This window comes from Rana temporaria, chromosome 8, assembly GCF_905171775.1.
Source record: "Rana temporaria chromosome 8, aRanTem1.1, whole genome shotgun sequence".
Classification (NCBI taxonomy): Eukaryota; Metazoa; Chordata; class Amphibia; order Anura; family Ranidae; genus Rana; species Rana temporaria.
In genome coordinates this window covers 151,018,553-151,039,042 of record NC_053496.1, presented here as the reverse complement: position 1 = coordinate 151,039,042, position 20,490 = coordinate 151,018,553, and the positions used below count along the sequence as shown (strand labels likewise).

Genomic DNA, 20,490 nt, shown 5'->3' with positions numbered 1-20,490 from the left:
CGGGTGCTTTCAGGGTGATGTGGCTGTAGGCGATAACCATAGCTGGCCTTAACTATCTTGAAGATAGCTTGGAAGAAAGACTAGAAAAAAGGCTTCAAGGACTCCACCACAAAGAAATAAAAAATAAAAGAAAGCCTACAGCACCAGATATTCCTAGGCGGTCTCCCATCCAGGTACTAACCAGGCACGACCCTGCTTAGACTGCGAGATCAGACGTGATCGGGCACTTTCAGGGTGATGTGGCCATAGGCAATAACCATACCTGGCCTTGACTCTCTTGAAGATAGCTTGGAAGAAAGACTAGAAAAAAGGCTTCAAGGACTCCACCACAAAAAAATTAAAATAAAAGAAAGCCTACAGCACCTGGTATTCCCAGGCGGTCTCCCATCCAGGTACTAACCAGGCCCGACCCTGCTTTGCCTCTGAGATCAGACGCGATCAGGCGCTTTCAGGGTGATGTGGCCGTAGGCAATAACTGTCGCTGGCCTTAACTCTCTTGAAGATAGCTTGGAAGAAAGACTAGAAAAAAGGCTTCAAGGACTTCACCACAAAAAAAAAAAGCCTACAGCACCTGGTATCTCCAGGCGGTGTCCCATCCAGGTACTAACCAGGCACGACCCTGCTTAGCCTCCGAGATTAGGCGCTTTCAGGGTGATGTGGCCGTAGGCGATAACCATAGCTGGCCCTAACTCTCTTGAAGATAGCTTGGAAGAAAGACTAGAAAAAAGCTTCAAGAACTCCACTACAAAAAAAATAAAAATTAAAGAAAGCCTACAGCACCTGGTATTTCCAGGTGGTCTCCCATCCAGGCCCGACCCTGCTTAGCCTCCGAGATCAGACGAGATCGGGCGCTTTCAGGGTGATGTGGCCGTAGGCAATAACTGTAGCTGGCCCTAACTCTCTTGAAGATAGCTTGGAAGAAAAACTAGAAAAAAGGCTTCAAGGACTCCACCACAAAAAATAAAAAAATAACTGAAAGCCTACAGCACCTGGTATTCCCAGGCGGTCTCCCATCCAAGTACTAACCAGGCCCGACCCTGCTTAGCCTATGAGATCAGACGAGATCGGGTGCTTTCAGGGTGATGTGGCTGTAGGCAATAACCATAGCTGGCCTTAACTCTCTTGAAGATAGCTTGGAAGAAAGACTAGAAAAAAGCTTCAAGAACTCCACTACAAAAATAAAAAAAAGCATACAGCACCTGGTATTCCCAGGCGGTCTCCGATCCAGGTACTAACCAGGCCTGACCCTGCTTAGCCTTCAAGATCAGACGAGATCGGGCGCTTTCAGGGTGATGTGGCTGTAGGCGATAACCATAGCTGGCCTTAACTCTCTTGAAGATAGCTTGGAAGAAAGACTAGAAAAAAGGCTTCAAGGACTCCACCACAAAAAATTAAAAAAATAAAAGAAAGCCTACAGCACCTGGTATTCCCAGGCGGTCTCCCATCCAGGTACTAACCAGGCCCGACCCTGTTTAGCCTCCAAGATCAGACGAGATCAGGTGCTTTCAGGGTGATGTTGCCGTAGGCGATAACCATAGCTGGCCCTAACTCTCTTGAAGATAGCTTGGAAGAAAGACTAGAAAAAAGGTTCAAGGACTCCACCACAAAAAATAAAAAAAATAAAAGAAAGCCTGCAGCACCTGGTATTCCCAGGCGGTCTCCCATCCAGGTACTAACCAGGCCTGACCCTGTTTAGCCTCCGAGAGCAGACGAGATCGGGCGCTTTCAGTGTGATGTGGCCGTAGGCGACAACCATAGCTGGCCTTAACTCTCTTGAAGATAGCTTGGAAGAAAGACTAGAAAAAAGGCTTCAAGGACTCCACCACAAAAAAATAAAAAATAAAAGAAAGCCTTCAGCACCCGGTATTCATAGGCGGTCTCCCATCCAGATACTTACCAGGCTCGACCCTGCTTAGCCTCCGAGATCAGCCGAGAACAGGCGCTTTGAGGGTGATGTGGACGCAGGTGATAACCATAGCTGGCCTTAACTCTCTTGAAGATAGCTTGGAAGAAAGACTAGAAAAAAGCTTCAAGAACTCCACTACAAAAAAATAAAAGAAAGCCTACAGCACTTGGTATTCCCAGGCGGTCTCCCATCCAGGTACTAACCAGGCCCGACCCTGCTTAGCCTCCGAGATTAGATGAGATCGGGCACTTTCAGGGTGATGTGGCCGTATGCAATGACCATAGCTGGCCTTAACTCTCTTGAAGATAGCTTGGAAGAAAGACTAGAAAAAAGGCTTCAAGGACTCCACCACAAAAAATTAAAAAATAAAAGAAAGCCTACAACACCTGGTATTCCCAGGCGGTCTCCCATCCAGGTACTAACCAGGCCCGACCCTGCTTAGCTTCCGAGATCAGACGAGATCGGGCGCTTTCAGGGTGATGTGGCCGTAGGCGATAACCATAGCTGGCCTTAACTCTCTTGAAGAAAGCTTGGAAGAAAGACTAGAAAAAAGCTTCAAGAACTCCACTACAAAGCAGGCGGGGGAATGCCGTGCAGAGGTGAGTGAGAGGGGTGCGAGGGCTCCTCCGCCCTGAGTTCCCCCAGGCAGGGAACAGCAGGCGGTAGTCGGGTGAGTGAATGGTCCTGTACACCGCCACAAACCCCAGGATGAAGGTGCCATCAGAGGGAAACTGGAGAGAAGCTGACTGAGATCTCCTGTATTCCCCTACACAGCGCTTACCGCAGAGATAGTTCCGGACGCTGCAGGCTTCCATCAGCTGGCCCCCATCAGCTGGCTCCCATCAGCTGGCTCCCATCAGCTGGCTTTCATCCGCCTTCTCGGAGGGCTGCCTCCCCCCTCTCTCCCCCCTCTCCCTGGAGAAGCGATAGCAATCTTGCTATCAGAAAAGACATTCACACGCAGACGGCGTGTGGGAGGTAAGCGGGGGAGACAGGCACAGAGCAACAGCAAGAGGCGGTGGAAAGGAGAAAAAGAAAAGCTGACAAACAGCTGTTAAAGGTGGTTAAATGAAATGAACGGTGAAATGAAATGAAATAAACTGAACATGATAAAAGTGGAGTGAAGAGAGGAAAGAGAGGATTTGTTTCTGGACGTCTTTAATCACTTTATAACAGTGCTTGGGTGGATTGTATGTTTCCCAAGCTGTGAGAGACAGCTGAGAGTCCTTTAGAATATCTGGAGTATCCCAGGCAGAGAAGGACATTAGAGGAGCAGAAAAGGGGGGACTATTGAATAGTAATTGCTGAAAGACTGTATCCAGAGTTTGTCCCCTTTTTTTTTTTCTCTCTCTTTGAAATCTATGTCTGTGCCCAGCATTTAAGCAGGACAGTGCAAGAGGTTAATTTAAAGGCACAGTGTAAAGACAGTCATATTTAATTATTAACTCAATTATTTGCACAAAAAGAAAAACACATGCATGCTCACTTGTGCAGAAGTTCATGGAAAGACACATGGGAATAAATGTGTGTATATTCAATCTGCTAATCTAAGCACTAGCTGGACTGTTTACCAATCAGCAAATACAGATGGTAGAGCTGTGGATCTAGGTGGATATTTTATGTGCCCGTTGGCTTCGTAGAAGAAGGGATATACTGTCGCCAGATGGTACAGTCTCCCTTTTTCTTTTTTCTTTTTTCTTTTTTTGTAGATCCACAACCTCCTCTTTACATCTACTTCCTTTTTTTTTTAAAAGGCCTTAGTCTGTGTACTGGGGTCAGCCCACACAGACGTGAAAGCCTAGATTTGCCATTAGCAAGTCGGCCTGTGACTACTGTTAAAGTACTGTTGAATTATTGATAAAAGGAACAATCAATAGAGCACACAAGGAAGTACAATACACAGTAATATACAGTAAATCTAATACAACGGGGACACTAGAGCTATCTGCAACACCAATTCAGCTTAATTACGCACCAGTTGGGTGGTACACTCAGCTGCAAATAAAGGAAAATTTATTATCATACTTACCGTAATTTTCCTTTCCTGATGGACTCCATGGCAGCCTACGTGTGGGTTAATCCCGCCTCCTCTCCATTGATAGGACCCCATACCCATAAAGGTTTACTCACCGCCCAGTACTGGTGTTCCGTAACTATCCCGACTCCATAATTTCAGGGTGGGAACTCCGTCTGCCATGGAGTCCATCAGGAAAGGAAAATTACGGTAAGTATGATAATAAATTTTCCTTTTTCCTGACTGACTCCATGGCAGCCTACGTGTGGGAAATAACTAGCCAGACCACACGGGTGGGTATGCTGAACAAAAAATTTTAATTTGTCCCGTCAACTGACAAGACTGATAAACCGAAATTCACAGAGGAAAGAGATGCAGGCTCAACACAGTAATGAGACATAAAAGTATGTATAGAAGACCAAGAGGCCGCTCTGCAGATGACATCTGGAGCCACGTGACGAGCTGCCGCCCAGGAAGCTGCCATCCCTCTGGTAGAGTGAGCTGTCACCGCTTGCGGAGGAGCCAAGCCCTTCGCCCTGTAAGCCTGCTGAATTGTCTGGACGATCCAGGCCGCGATTGTTCTGGCAGAAGCCTTTTTCCCCTTGTTACTGCCTGAGTGCAGGATAAACAGATGATCCGAACGTCTAAAGGGGGACGTCATCTGGATGTATTCAGAAAGGATCTTGCCCATGTCTAGAGGGTGAGTCTCATTGGAATCCGAAGACCTGAAGGTAGGAAGGACAACTTCTTGATTCTCATGAAAGACAGAAGAAACTTTTGGATTTGAACCCAGCATGGGTATCAAAACCACCCGATCCGGGAAGAAGGTCAGGAATGGCTCTTTGTGCCCAAGAGACCCAATCTCCGACACTCTTTTGGCCGAGGTGATAGCGACCAAGAATGCCACTTTAGCTGAAAAGTCCTTTATAGAGGACGGGGAAGGCCCCGTCGTACTGAGTCCACTCAGAAAATCCAGGACTAGTGGGAGATCCCACTTGGGAAATCTTGGCTTCCTTTGAGGTTTCAACCTTGATGCCCCTCGAAAGAATTGTTTAACTAGTGGGTGTACTGCCCACGAAATTCCAGAGAAGGCCGACAGAGCCGAGATTTGAACTCTCAGTGAACTTACGGATAAGGGAAGATCTAACCCCGTTTGGAGAAAACTCAATACATCTTGGATTTCTGGATTCCTAAAGGACCTGCCTGAGACCATAGAGAATTCCACAAATTTAGCCCAAATTCTTCCGTAGACTTTATTCGTGCTTGCCCTTCTTGAGCTCATCAGCGTGGAGATCACTCTAGAGGCGCAACCAAGGGATTCCAGCCTCTCCCTCTCAAGAACCAGACCGTCAGTTTCATCAGAGCCGGACAAGGGTGTAGGAGTGAACCCTGAGAGAGAAGGTCCGGTCTGACTGGTAGAGGTACTGGGTCCCGGTAGCTCAGTTGGACCAGGAGAGGGAACCATGGTCTGTTCGGCCAGTAGGGGGCCACTAGTGTCACCTCGACATTTTCTGCTTGAAGTCTCTGTAGGAATCTCAGAATTACTGGGATCGGGGGAAAAGCATATGCTCTCTGAAAACTCCACCGATCCGTCAAGGCATCCGTCCCGATCGCCTGACTGCAATGACCTCTCGAGTAGAACTTCTCCATCTTGGTATTGTGCTGTGAAGCGAAAAGATCTACTTGGGGACTGACTCCCAGAGACAGGATCCATTGGAATGTTTGGATGTGGAGAGACCACTCGTTGATGTCCAGCTGAGTGCGAGAAAGATAGTCTGCCTGGGAGTTCTGTATTCCGGGAATAAAGACTGCTGTCAGGTTGACCAGGTTTTCCTGTGCCCACCTCATGATGGGTTCAACTTCCCGTAGAAGAGACGAACTCCGTGTCCCTCCTTGCCTCTTGACATAGGACACTGCTGTGGTATTGTCCATCCTTAACAGTACCGACTCCCCCTTCAGGAGTTGGGAGAAGGACTGGAGGGCACACCAGGCTGCTCGAAGCTCTAGTATGTTCGAGCCCGGATTGCGGAGGCGAGCATCCCATCTGCCCTGTGCCATGTTTGTACCGCACAGGGCCCCCCAGCCGTAGCCACTGGCATCGGTCGTCACTGTGACCCAGGAGACCGGGGCGATGGAATGACAATTCCGTAGATTTTTTGGCTGGAGCCACCAAAAGAGGCTGTTCCTCATGGAAGATGAGATGCGAATCTGCTGATTCTTGTTGCCTGACTTCCACTGTTTGAGGAAGCCGGACTGGAAGGGACGTAGTCTCCATAATGCCCATTTCACCATGGGGGTTGTGGAAACCATTGTTCCGATGATTTTTAGACACTGGAATGCCTTCAGGTGGTGGGTGTCTAACGCTCGAAAAATCCTCTCTTGAATCACAGGGATCTTTTCCACTGGAAGAGAGATGGTTTTCTTCACTGTGTCGAACTGGGCTCCCAGATACACTAGGTATTGAGTTGGTTCTAAATGGCTTTTCGATAAATTCAGGAGCCAACCGAATTCGGACAGGATCGAGATTACCTGATCTCTTTGCGCTAGGAGCTGCGACTTGTCCTGGGCTAGGACAAGGAGGTCGTCTAGATAATGATAAAGTCTTATCTTTTTCAGTCTGATGAAGGCCACCACTGCTAATAGGGTTTTGGTGAAGACTCGCGGTGAGGTTGTCAGCCCAAAGGGTAGGCACACGAATTGAAGGTGTTCTTGCCCAACGTGGAACCTGAGATATTTCTGTAGCTCGATTGCCACCGGGACGTGGAAATAAGCGTCCTTCAGATCTATCGAGATCATCCAATCGCCTGGCTGTACGGCTTGCTGGATTGTCGACAGAGTTTCCATCTTGAACCTTCTGTGTTTTATAAATTTGTTTAGATAGGTCAAATCTATGACTGGACGCCAAGCACCGCTTTTCTTCTGCACCAAGAAGAGGGGGGAGTATATTCCATGAAACTGTTCGTCCTTTGGGACGCATACTACTGCTCCTTGGGATTTGAGTAGATCCACATATGTTAGAAGAACCTGCCTCTGATCCGCTGACTTTGGGAGAAGGGTGGAAATGAACCTTGGAAGAGGAATGTTTGAGAATGACCATGCGTGGCCTGATGTTATTGTTTTGATGACCCAAAAGTCTGTGATCGAGGCCGCCCAAACGTGCCGAAAGAGGAGCAGTCGAGCTCCCACCCGATCCGCCTGGGCGGGCGTTGTTTCAAAAGGACTTAGGCTGATCGCGCCCACTCGACGCTTGGTTAGAAAACGCTGGTTTGCGAAAGGATGCACGGCCTCTACCCCAGTTTCTTCTGAAGTTCCCGCCAGGTCTGTAGGCGCGAGCCTCTCTAGTGCGGTCCGGACTATACCTTCTGAATTGCTGTTTCTTCTTACCGGACTGACGCCTGTCCTGGGGGAGAAAACCCGATTTACCACCTGTAGCCTTAGAAATGGCGTCATCCAACTTGTTGCCAAACAAGGATGATCCCTCAAAGGGAATCTTACACCAATTTTGTTTGGATGATGGGTCAGCGACCCAGGGGCGCAACCACAAGGCCCTTTTGGCTGTAACAGAGGACAGCATAATTCTTGCCAATAGGCGAATTAAATCAACGGATGCCTCCCCCAGAAAGGCAACTGCTAGTTTAAGTTCTGAAGTAGCAGAACTACTGGCCAGCTCTTCAGAGACACCTTTAAGGAAGGAGTCCACATTTTCCGTCCAGGCCTCCATTGCTTTGGATAAAGCTGCCAAGGCCAAAGCAGGTTTGCAGGCTGTACCAGCCAGACCGTAGATTCTTTTGAGGTCTTGATCCATCCTTCTATCAAGACCGTCCTTGAAGGACACTGAATCAGCCAATGGAAGTGTAACATGTTTGGCCAGTCGTGTCACTGCTGCGTCTACCACAGGAATATTCTCCAGGTGTTTGACGTCATCTGCTTTGAAGGGATACAGTCTGGAGGCCTTATTGGCCATAGAGGACCTCTTGTCCACTTTACTCCATTCTTCCTCAAAGATGCCCTTCAATTCGGTTAACAACGGAAAACTCGGGCGTTCTTTCCCCAGACGTTTGAAGTACTTCTTTTGCTTAGCTGGAGAAGTAGATTGCTCTTCCCACAAGAGAGCCTCTTTGATTGCTTTGATAAGTGGCGTCACTTGGGAGAAGTCGAACTCTAGACTTTCCTCGTCGCTATCCGGTTCACCCTCCTGGGAATCTGGAGAAGCAGCGCGAGGCTGGGAAGGACCGGGATCCTCAAGGACCTCAATGGCCTGAGAACCAGACCTGACGGTACTGGCTTGATTTTGCGTGTGGGAGATATTCTCTCTCAAAGATTTTTGTACCACACGTTCCACAAGAGACTCGATACGCCGATCTTCAGTCTCCTTTTCCCCAACCGCCAGGGCATAGCATTGGTCACATAATGATTTGCCCTCCGGGACATAAGTATCACATCCCCAGCAAGCTCTGCGATCAGAGCGGCTTTCATGGCGGTGGGAGCGGTGTCTGGAGGAGGAATGGGAACTTCTCCTCTGATGGGAAGATGTAGACGGAGATCTTCGTTTACTCTTTGATTTAGATTTAGAAGAAGAACGATGATGTGGCCTGGCAAGGTCTGCGGATTGGATAGCGGCATAAGGATCAGGACCGGAAGGGCTAAGGAAAAGGTAAAACATACGTATAGGGGGAATAAGTCAGATATATATACAAAGTATGAATTCCACCCCTATGCCCCTCTCACCCGCACATACCTTGTGCGTAAGGGCTGGCCACCTGTAGACGGTGACTGGTCCGTGGTTTCTTGGACCTGCATGGTAATGTGATATATATATCGAAACAACTGAAGAGATCCTAAGATGCCAGAAAAAAATACAATATAAGAGTACTGCCCCTTTAAGAAGAAAAAACATTTTTTTTAAAACCATATAGAAAAAAATTCAAAATGTTATGCAAAAAAAATAAATACATTTTAAAATCGATTTAAAAAATTAATCTATGCAGCATTAAGATACCAGCAAAGACAGTAAGCATATAAGCAAGTGGAATTAACAGGGGGGATCTATGCCTATAGCATAGGCAGATCCCTCACTGACCTGGTAGACTGTCACAGGATCAGCTGCTCGCCTGACAGGAAGAACCCCAGTGTACATTGGCGAGCAGTTGACTTTTGAATCCCCCGCCGATGACGTCAGACGCTGCCCACGTACGCGCCTGCGCAGTGGTGGATGGCTCAACGGCGCCTGCGCGGCCGCCGCGAGTCCCGTCCGACTGCGCATGCGCGAACCAAGCCTCGCTCTGGGATTGGGTACTGCGCATGCGCGAAGGGCTCTGGTGCTTACACCAGGAAGAGAGCAAACGGCGCTGGAACGCAGAAGCGCTCCAGCCGCCATACAGGCAGAAAAAACACACATGGGGACATACAACATATAGGTGACTGCCATGGGAATAAATATAAGACCTTGCCAGCCAGGAAGTCCGGATCTTCAGCACACGCAGCTACTACCGCACAGCGGAGGGGAAGTTGCTGCAAAGCTCTCCACCCGCCCATGGCTGGGATCCGAGCTGCACCGCTTAAAGTGTGCCATCCTATTTCAAGTAAGTCCTTGTACAAATCAGAATTTCCTAAAGTTGGTCCATGGAGGAGGACAAAAAAGGAACACCAGTACTGGGCGGTGAGTAAACCTTTATGGGTATGGGGTCCTATCAATGGAGAGGAGGCGGGATTAACCCACACGTAGGCTGCCATGGAGTCAGTCAGGAAATAAGTGATCTTGGGGCACACTTGGAGTTGGTAGAGCTGTAGACTTGTGTGGATAACTTATTCACTGTTAAACATTTGCAATAGCACAGAGATGTCAACCCGCAGACAGACAGCGCAAAAACAAGCAGGAGCAATACGGGCATATCTCTCCCCACGCACAGGGACGGACGGATCTCAAGTTGAGAAACGACCAGAGGGCAAGAGAGGAATAATGGAACCTAATAAACACCCCGTAGGGAATGGTCGTAATACAGCCAAAACAGATGGACAGGATCGTCGCTCGACGGGCCGTGGAATACAGATTAAAGAGAAGGGCTCCCCAGCAGTGGGTAGAGGACGGACAATAACGAGTGGAGACAACCCAGTCCGTAACCAATCCCCATTGAGGTCTATGATGACAGGGGTAGGACAGGAGAGCCATCCGTTGACAATGAGACAAAAGCAGCTACAAGATTCGAGGGAAAGAGGACATAAAGAAGATCCCAAGGCTAAGGGCCAAGTTAGCCCAGATTATCCAATTATCCCGGCTATTTTACAGACTCCCCCAAAAGCTGTAGGAGGGGTGGTAATGGACTTTGGTGAGGAAACCCCACAAAAAAGTTATACTGCAACCCTGGAGAATAATGAAGAGTCAGAAACAGACGTACAAAGATTGGAAACAGACCCGCAGGAGAGAAACCAAACAATGCAGGAGGAGACTATGCAATGTATTAATGTGGTGGAAAATGGAGGGGACTTGCAATCAAGGTTGGAAAGTCAGCCCTGTGGCCTAGAAAAAGACATGAGAGTTATAAGAGAAATTCTAAAAACACTCCCTACTAAGACTGATATTTTGCAATTGATAACAGCGGTAGAGCAGTCATGCCAGCAAGCAGTGGAGGGCTTAAGAGAGGACATATGTGAGTTAGGGCACAGGGTAGAATCATTTGAGGTTGAACAGGATGCAATGACACAGGCAGTCGCAGATATACAGGAGACAATGAAGCATCAAGAAGAGCTTTTAAGTTCCCTCAGGGACCAATTAGACGATCAAGAAAGGAATAGGGATCGCAGGCAAAACATTCGTATAAAAGGACTACCAGAAACTTTTTTGGGTCCGGGATTACTTCCAACAGTGCAGGAGATATTTCACAGAATATAGGGAGAGGAGGCACTGGAAACCATAGAGGTGGATAGAATACATCGTATCCCATCATATGTTACCCCAAATGCTGAAAGACCAGGAGACATAATATGTAAATGACATACATTTACTGTGAAAGAATCTATAATGAAAGCTGCTCGCACCAAAAAAGGAAATTGTCCACGACGGAACACATATTTCACTGTATCCTGACTTATCATATCGAACTTTAATGCAAAGAAGGAGTGTCAGGCCAGTCTTTGAAGCCTTACATGCGGTAGAAGTAAAATACCGATGGGGTTTTCCATTCAGTCTTACGGCTTCGCGAAACGGCAAGACAGCAACTCTTCGTGCAGTCATTCACAGAAATATTAGAATTATCCCCAACAGATTTTGTGGACTGGAGAAGGAATAACATCGGAAATTATATAAAAACGTCCAGAACCATGGAAACAAGTGCCTCTCAGGAAAAAAAACACACAAAAATAAGAGTATAGCTGAAAGGAAAGGAAAAGGAGAGACTTACGGATAGTGGGAAGGGGGGCCCGGGTTGTTTTTGGAATACTCTTGGGGAGGGTTGGTAGGGTGGGGTGGTAAAAGGGTTGTGATCTTTAAATTTTTTTTTTTTTTTAATCATTTTTTTTTTTTTATATATATATATATAATAAATGTTTGGTAGAAGTGAATGAAATAACATGCAAAGAAAAGGGCACATGGTCACTCAATGCACTGATGACACCCACCCCCCCCCCTTTTTTTTTTGCTTTGCTAGAAGGAGAAAGGAAAAGGGAAAAGGGATATTTTTAAACTTTTTTTTTTTTTATTTATTTTTGGTAAAAAAGAAAAAAGGGAAGGGAGGGAGGATATTTTTAAACCTCCTTTTTTTCTTGAGGTAGGAAGCCTTGCAAATTCCACCCTCACGCAGTGGAATTCCCCTTTTTTTAAGGGAAATAACACGCAATAAAAAGACACATGGACACTGGAGGTACTGGCAAAAAAGAAAGAAAAGGAAAGTAATTATTTTTTTTTTTTTGAAGGTTGTAATTAATTATTTATGTACTGATACAATTGTCTAGAATGGTATAAGGAAATGTTCTTCAGGATCCCCTAATCGGGAAAAATATTATATAAATGCCGGTATAATGATGGAAGAATGGAGAGGGGGGAAAACGTATAATTTGAAGTATTGAGGGGGGAAGATTACCAACCCAATACCCACACCGAATGTAAACCAAGGGGAAGAAGACATAAGGGCCCCACCACAAAGTGGGTATGGGGTAAAAAGGGGAGGAATAAAAGGAAAAGGCCCGGGGGAGGGATATGGAGGAATGGGGGGTAAAGGGGCGTTTTACCCAGTAGGTCAGGCCCGATATATGGGTCACGAAAACCTGCAAGAGTGCAGGAAGGTGGAGAGGTCGGCAGGGGGGGGTGTACCCCTCTGCGGACAACTCTTCCGATTAGGGGATAACCCAAAGGAGAGTATTGGGTTTAGGGAAGGGAGGGAGGGGGTTGAGGTTACTTTTCTGTTTTTGTTCCTTCTGGGGAAATTTTGGGGTATTTTTTTTTTTTGTTTGGTTGTTTTTTTTTTTTTTTTGTGGTTGTTTGTTTGTCTTTGTTCTCCACCTCCTCTCCCCTCTCTTGGACAGGCAGGGAAACAAAAAAAAGGTATACAGCAGCGAATAGCTGAAGCGTTTTTTTTTTTTTCTTTCATAAAAATAAGGGATGGCAGGCTCATTAAAGGTAATAACATATAATGTTAGAGGCCTAAATTCACCCCAGAAGAGAGGGCGTCTGTGGCAGGAGTTAAGTCATTATGCTATAGATGTGGCCTTCCTGCAGGAAACTCATTTCCTGAAAGGGGCTACACCAAATATGCCCCTACACATATTTAACCAGTGGTTCCATGCGCCGTCTCCAATCCAAAGGGCAAGGGGAGTGTCCATAGCATTTAAAAAGACATGCCCAGTTATCGAGATATCTTCACAAATAGACCCCGAGGGTAGGTACCTTTTCTTGAAAGCGAAATTGAACGGCTACTGCTATACATTTGCCTCAGTGTATGCCCCAAATACAGGCACGGCTAACTTCCTGATAAAAACCTTGAAATCACTAGAGAAGTATAGAGAAGGATTTCTGATTTTGGGGGGGTGATATTAATTTAGTATTAAATCCAAGTATAGACACATCAACAGGCAAAACACCCATATCATTCAAGGCTCTAAAACAGGGATCCTCAAACTACGGCCCTCCAGCTGTTGTAGAACTACACATTCCATGAGGCATTGTAACACACTGACATTCACAGACATGACTAGGCATGATGGGAATTGTAGTTCCTAAACAACTGGAGGGCCGTAGTTTAAAGACCCATGCTCTAAAACATAAAACAGCTTTTACGGACTGCCCACTTGGTCGATGGATGGCGAGCAACGCATGAGGGGATAAAAGACTATAGCTATTACTCCAAAATACACAATGGGGCTGATTTACTATCCTCTGTGCGCTGCGCTGGTTCATGCCTTAATTAGTGCGCCGGGTAAAGCCTTAATTAGGCGCATGAACCAGCGTAGCAGCCGGCGCATTGTAAGTAATATGTAAAGCCGCGCCGAACTCCCTATAGAAGTCTATGGGAGAAATTAAAAGTGTTCATTTTAAAGGCTAATCTGTAAGTTTTGTCCTAAAAAGTGTTTGGGGACCTCAGTCCTGCCCCAGGGAACATGTATCAATGCTTTTTTTATTTTTTAAAACGGCCGTTTTTTCGGGAGCAGTGAAATTAATAATGCTTAAAGTGAAACAAAAAAAGTGAAATATTCCTTTAAATTTCGTACCTAGGGGGGGTGTAATGTCAGCAAGTGAAATAGCGCATTTTTCCCGCACTTAGAACTGTCTCTGCAAAAAATTACATTCTGAAGGAAAAAAGCCATTTAAAATTCACACGCGGCTATAATGAATTGTCGGCTCCCGGCAATTCTAAAGGGATTCATTCATAAAGGAAAAAAAATGTGTAGGGGGTCCCCCAAATTAAATTACCAGGCCCTTCAGGTCTGGAATGGATATTAAGGGGAACCCCGCCGTAAAAAAAAAAAAAAATGACGTAGGATTCCCCGCAAATATCCATACCAGGCCCTTCAGGTCTGGTGTGGATTTTAAGGGGAACTCCACCCCAAATAAAAAAAAATGGCGTGGAGTCCCCCTAAAAATCCACACCAGACCCTTATCCGAGCACGTTGACCTGGCCGGCCGCAGAAAAGAGGGGGGACAGAGTGCGCCCCCCCCCCTCTCCTGAACCGCACCAGGCCACATGCCCTCAACATGGGGAGGATGTCCCCATGTTGATGGGGACAAGGGCCTCATCCCCACAACCCTTGCCCGGTGGTTGTGGGGGTCTGCGGGTGGGGGGCTTATCAGAATCTGGAAGACCCCTTTAACAAAGGGGACCCCCAGATCCTGGCCCCCCCCTACGTGAAATGGTAATGGGGTACATTGTACCTCTACCATTTCACCCCCAAAAAAATGTCAAAGTGTTAAAAATGACAGGGTGTCCCGCCCACATATGTAAACACCGTCCAAACCACACATGTGAGGTATTGACGCGTGCGTTAGAGCGAGAGTAATACTTTTAGCACTAGACTTTCTCTGTAGCTATAAACTGGCAACCTGAAAAAAAAAAAAGGTCGCCTATAGGGATTTTAAAGTACTGAATTTTGGCCCCATTTCATGAGTGTTTTCAATAGTAAAGCGTGACATGTAAGGTATCTATTTACTCGGTGTAACATCATCTTTCATATTATCACCAAAAATTGGGCTAACTTTAGTGTTTTGTTATTTTTTAACCACTTGAGCCCCGGACCATATTGCTGGTCAATGACCGGGCCAGTTTTTGTGATTCGGCACGGCGTCGCTTTAACTGACAATTGCGCAGTCGTGCGACGTGGCTCCCAAACAAAATTGGCAACCTTTTTTTTCCCACAAAGAGAGCTTTATTTTGGTGGTATTTGATCACCTCTGCGTTTTTTTATTTTTTAGAGCTATAACCAAAAATAGAGCGACAATTTTAAAAAATATATATAATTTTGACTTTTTGCTATAATAAATATCCCCAAAAATATATATTCTAAAAAATAAAAAATCCCTCAGTTTAGGCTGATACATATTCTACATCTTTTTGGTTCCAAAAAATCGCAAATAGCGTTTATTAATTGGTTTTGGCAAAAGTTATAGCGTCTACAAAATATGGCATTTTTGTTAATTTTTATTTTTAACTAGTTATTGCGGCGATCAGCGATTTTTATAGGTACTGCGACATTATGGCGGACACATCGGACACTTTTTTGGAACCATTGGCATTTTTCTAGCGATCAGTGCTATTAAAATGCATTGCTTACTATAAAAATGCCACTGGCAGGGAAGGGGTTAACACTAGGTGCGAGGGAGGGGTTAAATATGTTCCCTGGGTGTGTTCTAACTGAAGGGGGGTGGGACTGACATGGGTAAATGACAGATCGCTGTTCATGAAGGGGAACTCCAGACCAAAAAGCTTCCAGCTCCTCCCAGTTTGGTCATTCCACTTCCTGCTGGAGTAGAGAGAAGACCTGTCTTCCAGAGCTCCTGTGTTCCAGAGGATCCAGCCACCTGTACCAGCCTCCAGCCCCAGCCCCTGGCCCCGGAAGAGGGGAGGGATGGCCTCCCTCAGCCCAGGAGAAGGACCAGCATCCGGCCTCCGGAGTAACCAGCAGCACCTGCCCTCCTCCAGCCAGACGAAGATCAGCAGGGATGACCGCCTCTTCCTGGGCACCCAGCAGGGTCTCTTAGACTGGACTACCACACTACCAGGTGAGACTGAGGCCAAAGCCAGGAAGAGGTGTGATAAGATCAAGTCCCTGCTGGTTAGGATAGCCCAGGCCTGCGTGGAAAAAATGACAGCTCTCGCAGGCCTGAGGGACAAGAGGGACAGGTGCTCTAGTAGTAAGAGGTCGGAGTATAGGGGGGCCATCAATACCCTCAAGCTTGAGGTTAATGAAATCTGGGGTTACCTGGGAGGCTTTTTTGAACGTGGGGCTGGAGAGGTGAGCTTTCTTGAGGAGCTCCGGAAGACCCTCCAGCAGGCCAGCCAATCAGGAAGTCAGACGGCAAGGAGGAGCAGCGGGCGGTCGGGGTCCCAACCCTCCAAGCAGCCGGGGAAGTCAGGAGAGCCTGGGTGTAGTGGGGGGGGTGGAAGCTCTGGTGGTGCAGGGCCCAGTAAGGCCATAAAACCTGGGGAGGGCTCCCGAGAGCCGATCCCTCGGTCCGTGAAAAAAGGGGCTGGGGGGTTGGCTATGACAGGGGAGCCCAGTGATCCAGGAGGCCGCAGGGCCCAGGCGCCGCCGGAGGTACCCCCCCGGTGTCTTCGGGTCAGCATGCCCAGGCTCCCTCAGGATGGTCACGCTGCCACAGCTGGGGCCCACCATGTGCCGGCCTCCATGACCCCTCAGCGTGCAGTAGAGCGGGATGATCTGGCAGTGAATGTGTCAGGGACTGCTCCTGCAGCTGCTATGTCACCGGGAGAGGGGCAGGTGCATGGTGGAGGTATAATAACAAAGTCAGCTTCAGGCAAACAGCTGGTGTGTAGTGTGACCAAGATGGCGCCGGCTGCTGGGGGAGGAGCAGCTGAGGCCACATTCCCCAGTGGGAACCAACCCCTTTTCAGGGAAGGGGGATGTGGCCAGCTCCCATCCAGTGCTCGGGACCCGGAAGTGACCGCCCGTGAACCGGAAGTGCACCCCCCGCGAACCAGAAGTGCACCCCCCGCGACCGGAAGTGCACCCCCCGCGACCGGAAGTGCACCCCCCGCGACCGGAAGTGCACCCCCCGCGACCGGAAGTACACCCCCCGCGACCGGAAGTGCCCCCCCGCGATCGGAAGTGCCCCCCTGCGAATCTGCGGCTGGTGTCACCGGCTTGGAGGACCTGGGGGATGAGAGGCCGGGGGTGCGGGGGTGCCTAGTCCCGGATGCTGCAGCAGGCACCTCCAGGCACCCCCGGCAAGTAATGGACGGTAATATGGACGGTAATATGGACGGTAACATGGACGGTAAGCTGCCACCCCCCCAGGTCCCCATGGACATTACCACAAGCCCCGAGGGGCTCCCTGCAGGACAGGCGGGGTGGGGGGAATGTCAGGTGGGACCCCTCCCGGTGGACTGTGCAGCTTATGACTTTATCCGGCAGTTGGAGGGGTCCCAGGGGGGCATCCCCCCAATACGGGTTGAGTCCCAAGGGGCTGGTGAGGTCGCAGAGGGGTCTGGTTGGGGGAGTTTGGTGGGGGAGGTACCCCCCTCTGCTGTGGCCCCAGGGGGGGAGGGGCCTGTAGTCAGGCCAAGGGTGGTGGGTCAGGGAGGTCAGGGTAGTTCAGTGGGGGTGGGTGCAACACCACCGGCAGGGATGGGGGCCCCCCCGCTCCCCCCCACTTCTGGGGGTGCTGAGGGGGGTGCCCCGCTTCCGGAGAACATCTTTCGGGGGTCTCCGGAGGCCAACTTATTATCTGCCCTAAAGGGGGGTCGTTCTTTCGCCCAGGTGGCGGGCTCTCGTGCCCCTCTGGACCACCTGTACAGCCGGTTTGGCGCCCAGAATTTCCGCGCCCCCCCTGCTGACCAGGAGAGGACGCAGGGGTCGGCGTGGACGAGGGGTACAGGTGGTCCAGAGAGGAGGCGTAGGAATGTTGTCCAGCTTCGGTACGAGGGTCCGGACCCCTGCCCCGCCCGAGGTGAGGTGGTGGACCTGGTACTCTCCTTGGGTTTTGGGGTGGGTGACCTTTTTTGCTGTCATCCACCCCACCAACACACGGGAGTTTGACATCAGTTTTGTCACTCCCGTGTGTATGGAACGCTTCATCACCAGCTTTGGGCTGGTGAGGGGCGTTGACCCTTGGAAGAGGTACAGGCTCATTCCCATCTCCAGGCAGGAGGAGGTTAAGAACATCACCATCCTGGTGAGGAATGAGTCGCTCCCTCCGGAGGACATTGCCACCTGGCTTGGGAGGTACGGGCAGTTGCAGACCCCCCTGAGGAAGAACCTTGATGAGCGCGGGGTCTGGACCGGGGCTTGGTTGGCCAGGATACGGCTTAAGAGGGAGGGCAACAGTGTTGCCCACCTCCCTGGCAGCGCCTTCCTGGGCAGAGACCGGATCCTGGCCTTCTACCCGGGACAGCCCCGTCGTTGCTTCAAGTGCGGCAGCCCGACCCACATGAGCTCGGACTGCACGGTGGTCAGATGTGGCCGGTGCCACGAGTTTGGCCACCTGTCCGAGTCATGTGGGAAGATATGCTGCAACTTGTGTGGTGAGATGGGGCACCCGTTTAGCAGGTGCCCCAAAGCATATCGGGGTTCTTCCTCAGGGGGGGGACCTCCTGGGCCGGGAGCGGCCGAAGCCCCCCCGGCGAGTGATGGCCGGGGGGGGTGGGGATCCTGGAGCCCCTAATGCCCCTTCGGAGGGACCAACAGGCCCGCAGCCTCAAAGAAGGCGGAGCAGGCGTGGGCGAGGGGCTCCCCCCCCGGGAGACACGGGCTCAGTTGGCCAGGAGGCTCCCGATCCTCCGGAAGGCAGAGCCGGTGGGGAGGAGTCGGGAGGGCCTGGAGGTCCTGGGTCTGAGGATCCGGGGCCCGGGCCTTTCCCTCCTTTTGTTGCAGGGCCAATCCCCACCCCCCTTCCCCCCCCACCTACTTGCCCCCTCCCATCACCTGGCCCTAAAGAAAAATCCCCTCCTCGTAATCCCCCCCCTCGTCCCCCCCCTCCCAAGTCCCGTCCCCCCCCTTCCCCTTCTTCCTCCCATGCAGTAGGATCTGGTTCCCCCCTGTCCCCTCCCCTGTCTCTGGCCCCCCTCCTGCCTCTCCTATCCCCCCCCCCTTCTGGACCCAGGGCTATGGCCATGGAGACGGATGCTGCTCGGGCCTCGCATAAGAGGGCTAAGGAGGTCTCGAGCAGCGGGTCTGAGGAAGGGGGTGGTGTTGTCACCTCGGAGAAATGGCAGGAGTGGGAGCAAGTCAGACATAGGAGGAAGAAGGGGCAGGCTAATAAATCTGGGGGCGGGAAGCTCCTTGCGAAGGGTGGGGTTCCCCCAGGGGCACGAAGTGGGGTGTCCCTGGGGAACCCGTTCAGTGTCCTCTCCTCCTCGGATTCCGAGGGGGAGGAGGAAGTGTAAATATGTGTATAGGTTTATGTATTATGTAGTATGAAGGAGAACGTGACCCTTTCAATCATTTTGATGGCGGTACCCTCTCCAATACGGCTTGCGACCATTAATGTCGCAAGTATTCGTTCTGCACGAGCTCGTTTTATGGCCTTTGATTTTCTCAGCCGTGTTGAAGCTGACATTTTGTTTTTGCAGGAGACCTGGCTGGCATCTGTGGCAGAGATGCATCTAGCAAAGAGGGAGTGGAGATGTGGGCCCTCCCTCTGGTCTCTTGCGGCCGAGCCCTGCAGTGGTGTTGCGGTCCTTTTTAAGACTGGTTCGGTGGCTTGCCGGCGAGTGATTGAAGTGGAGATTGGTAGATGTCTGGTGGTGGACGCTGTCGTGAGGGGGCAATTCCTCCGGCTCATTAATTTTTATGGGCCTCAAACTAAGAGGGAGAGGAAGAGCCTCCTTACGGCGGTTAAGCCTTATCTTTTTACATCCCAGCAGGTGATCTTTGGTGGTGACTTCAATATGATCACTAGGCCCAAAGACCGGGCAGGTGCCGCCAACCCTCTGGGATATGATAGTACTTTTTTGAATAGCGTAGTGAGGGAGGCCGGGTTGGTGGATGTGCACGTTCGTCACCTCCCCAACCTCACTGGTTTCACATTTTCCCGAGGTAGTTCTAAGAGTAGATTAGATAGGTTTTTTTTAAAGGGGGACTCTGCTTGCTCGGCTCCAGAGCTGCAGTCGGTGGAGTTCTCCGATCACTGTATGGTATCTGTGGCCCTGAATGTCGCCGACACTCCTCAGAAAGGGAGGGGTATGTGGCGCCTGAATGGGTCGCTACTGGAGGATCCTGAGGTTAGGGAAGCCTATGAGGTTTTCTTCCTGGACCAGACCTCGCTCCTTGAGGGCAACTGCTCCCGCCTTGAATGGTGGGAAGTAGTTAAAAAGAGGTCTGGTGACTTTTTCCGGGAAATCTCTGGGTACAGGGCAGCTTCCAAGTACCAGGCCTACCAGAGACTACGCAGGCAGCTTGACCGCCTGGTGTCCTCTGGGGGCTCTCGGGAACAGATATCCGGTCTGAAGGCGCAGATGAAGGAGTGTCAGTACGACCGTCTCGCCTCCCTGGTTTTTGAGAGGGATTATGGGAAGTTTATCTCTCCTGATCCCTACAGGAGCTGTGGTGAGGCGGCGAGTTCGAAGGTCGTACACGGCCTGAAGGATGCCTCGGGATCTCTGGTCCGGTCCAGATCGGGGATCCTGGGTGTCGTCAGAGACCACTTTTCGGACCTCCTGAAGAAGCGGCCTCTAGACATGGAGAAAGTCAGGGAATTCCTTGATGAGACCCCACTGGAAGTGAGGTCTGACCTTCCTGACTCTCTGACAGAAGAGATCTCGGTGGCTGAAGTCGAGCAGGCTATCAGCTCTTTAGCATCTAAAAAGTCACCTGGGCCCGATGGGCTCACGGCAGAGTTTTACAAAACCTTTAAGAGCCTCTTGGCTCCTCATTTGAGGGACGTGTACCGTGAATGTTTGGCCTATGG

General features: G+C 49.9%; 4 non-coding genes and 5 pseudogenes across 4 annotated transcripts; all 9 read right to left on the bottom strand.

The window, feature by feature from the left end:
• Positions 1-132: 132 nt before the first annotated feature.
• Positions 133-251, bottom strand: LOC120912362 (annotated as a pseudogene).
• A 100-nt stretch (positions 252-351) lies between these two features.
• LOC120912010 lies at positions 352-470 on the bottom strand. Its single transcript, XR_005742775.1, has one exon. It is a non-coding gene; the product is annotated as a 5S ribosomal RNA (ribosomal RNA).
• Positions 471-768: 298 nt separating this feature from the next.
• Positions 769-876, bottom strand: LOC120912443 (annotated as a pseudogene).
• Positions 877-977: 101 nt separating this feature from the next.
• Positions 978-1,096, bottom strand: LOC120912106. Its single transcript, XR_005742866.1, has one exon. It is a non-coding gene; the product is annotated as a 5S ribosomal RNA (ribosomal RNA).
• A 91-nt stretch (positions 1,097-1,187) lies between these two features.
• On the bottom strand, positions 1,188-1,306 carry LOC120912383 (annotated as a pseudogene).
• A 102-nt stretch (positions 1,307-1,408) lies between these two features.
• On the bottom strand, positions 1,409-1,527 carry LOC120912168. The gene has a single exon (XR_005742925.1). It is a non-coding gene; the product is annotated as a 5S ribosomal RNA (ribosomal RNA).
• Positions 1,528-1,628: 101 nt separating this feature from the next.
• On the bottom strand, positions 1,629-1,747 carry LOC120912358 (annotated as a pseudogene).
• Positions 1,748-2,060: 313 nt separating this feature from the next.
• Positions 2,061-2,179, bottom strand: LOC120912316 (annotated as a pseudogene).
• A 101-nt stretch (positions 2,180-2,280) lies between these two features.
• On the bottom strand, positions 2,281-2,399 carry LOC120911922. Its single transcript, XR_005742690.1, has one exon. It is a non-coding gene; the product is annotated as a 5S ribosomal RNA (ribosomal RNA).
• Positions 2,400-20,490: the final 18,091 nt, after the last annotated feature.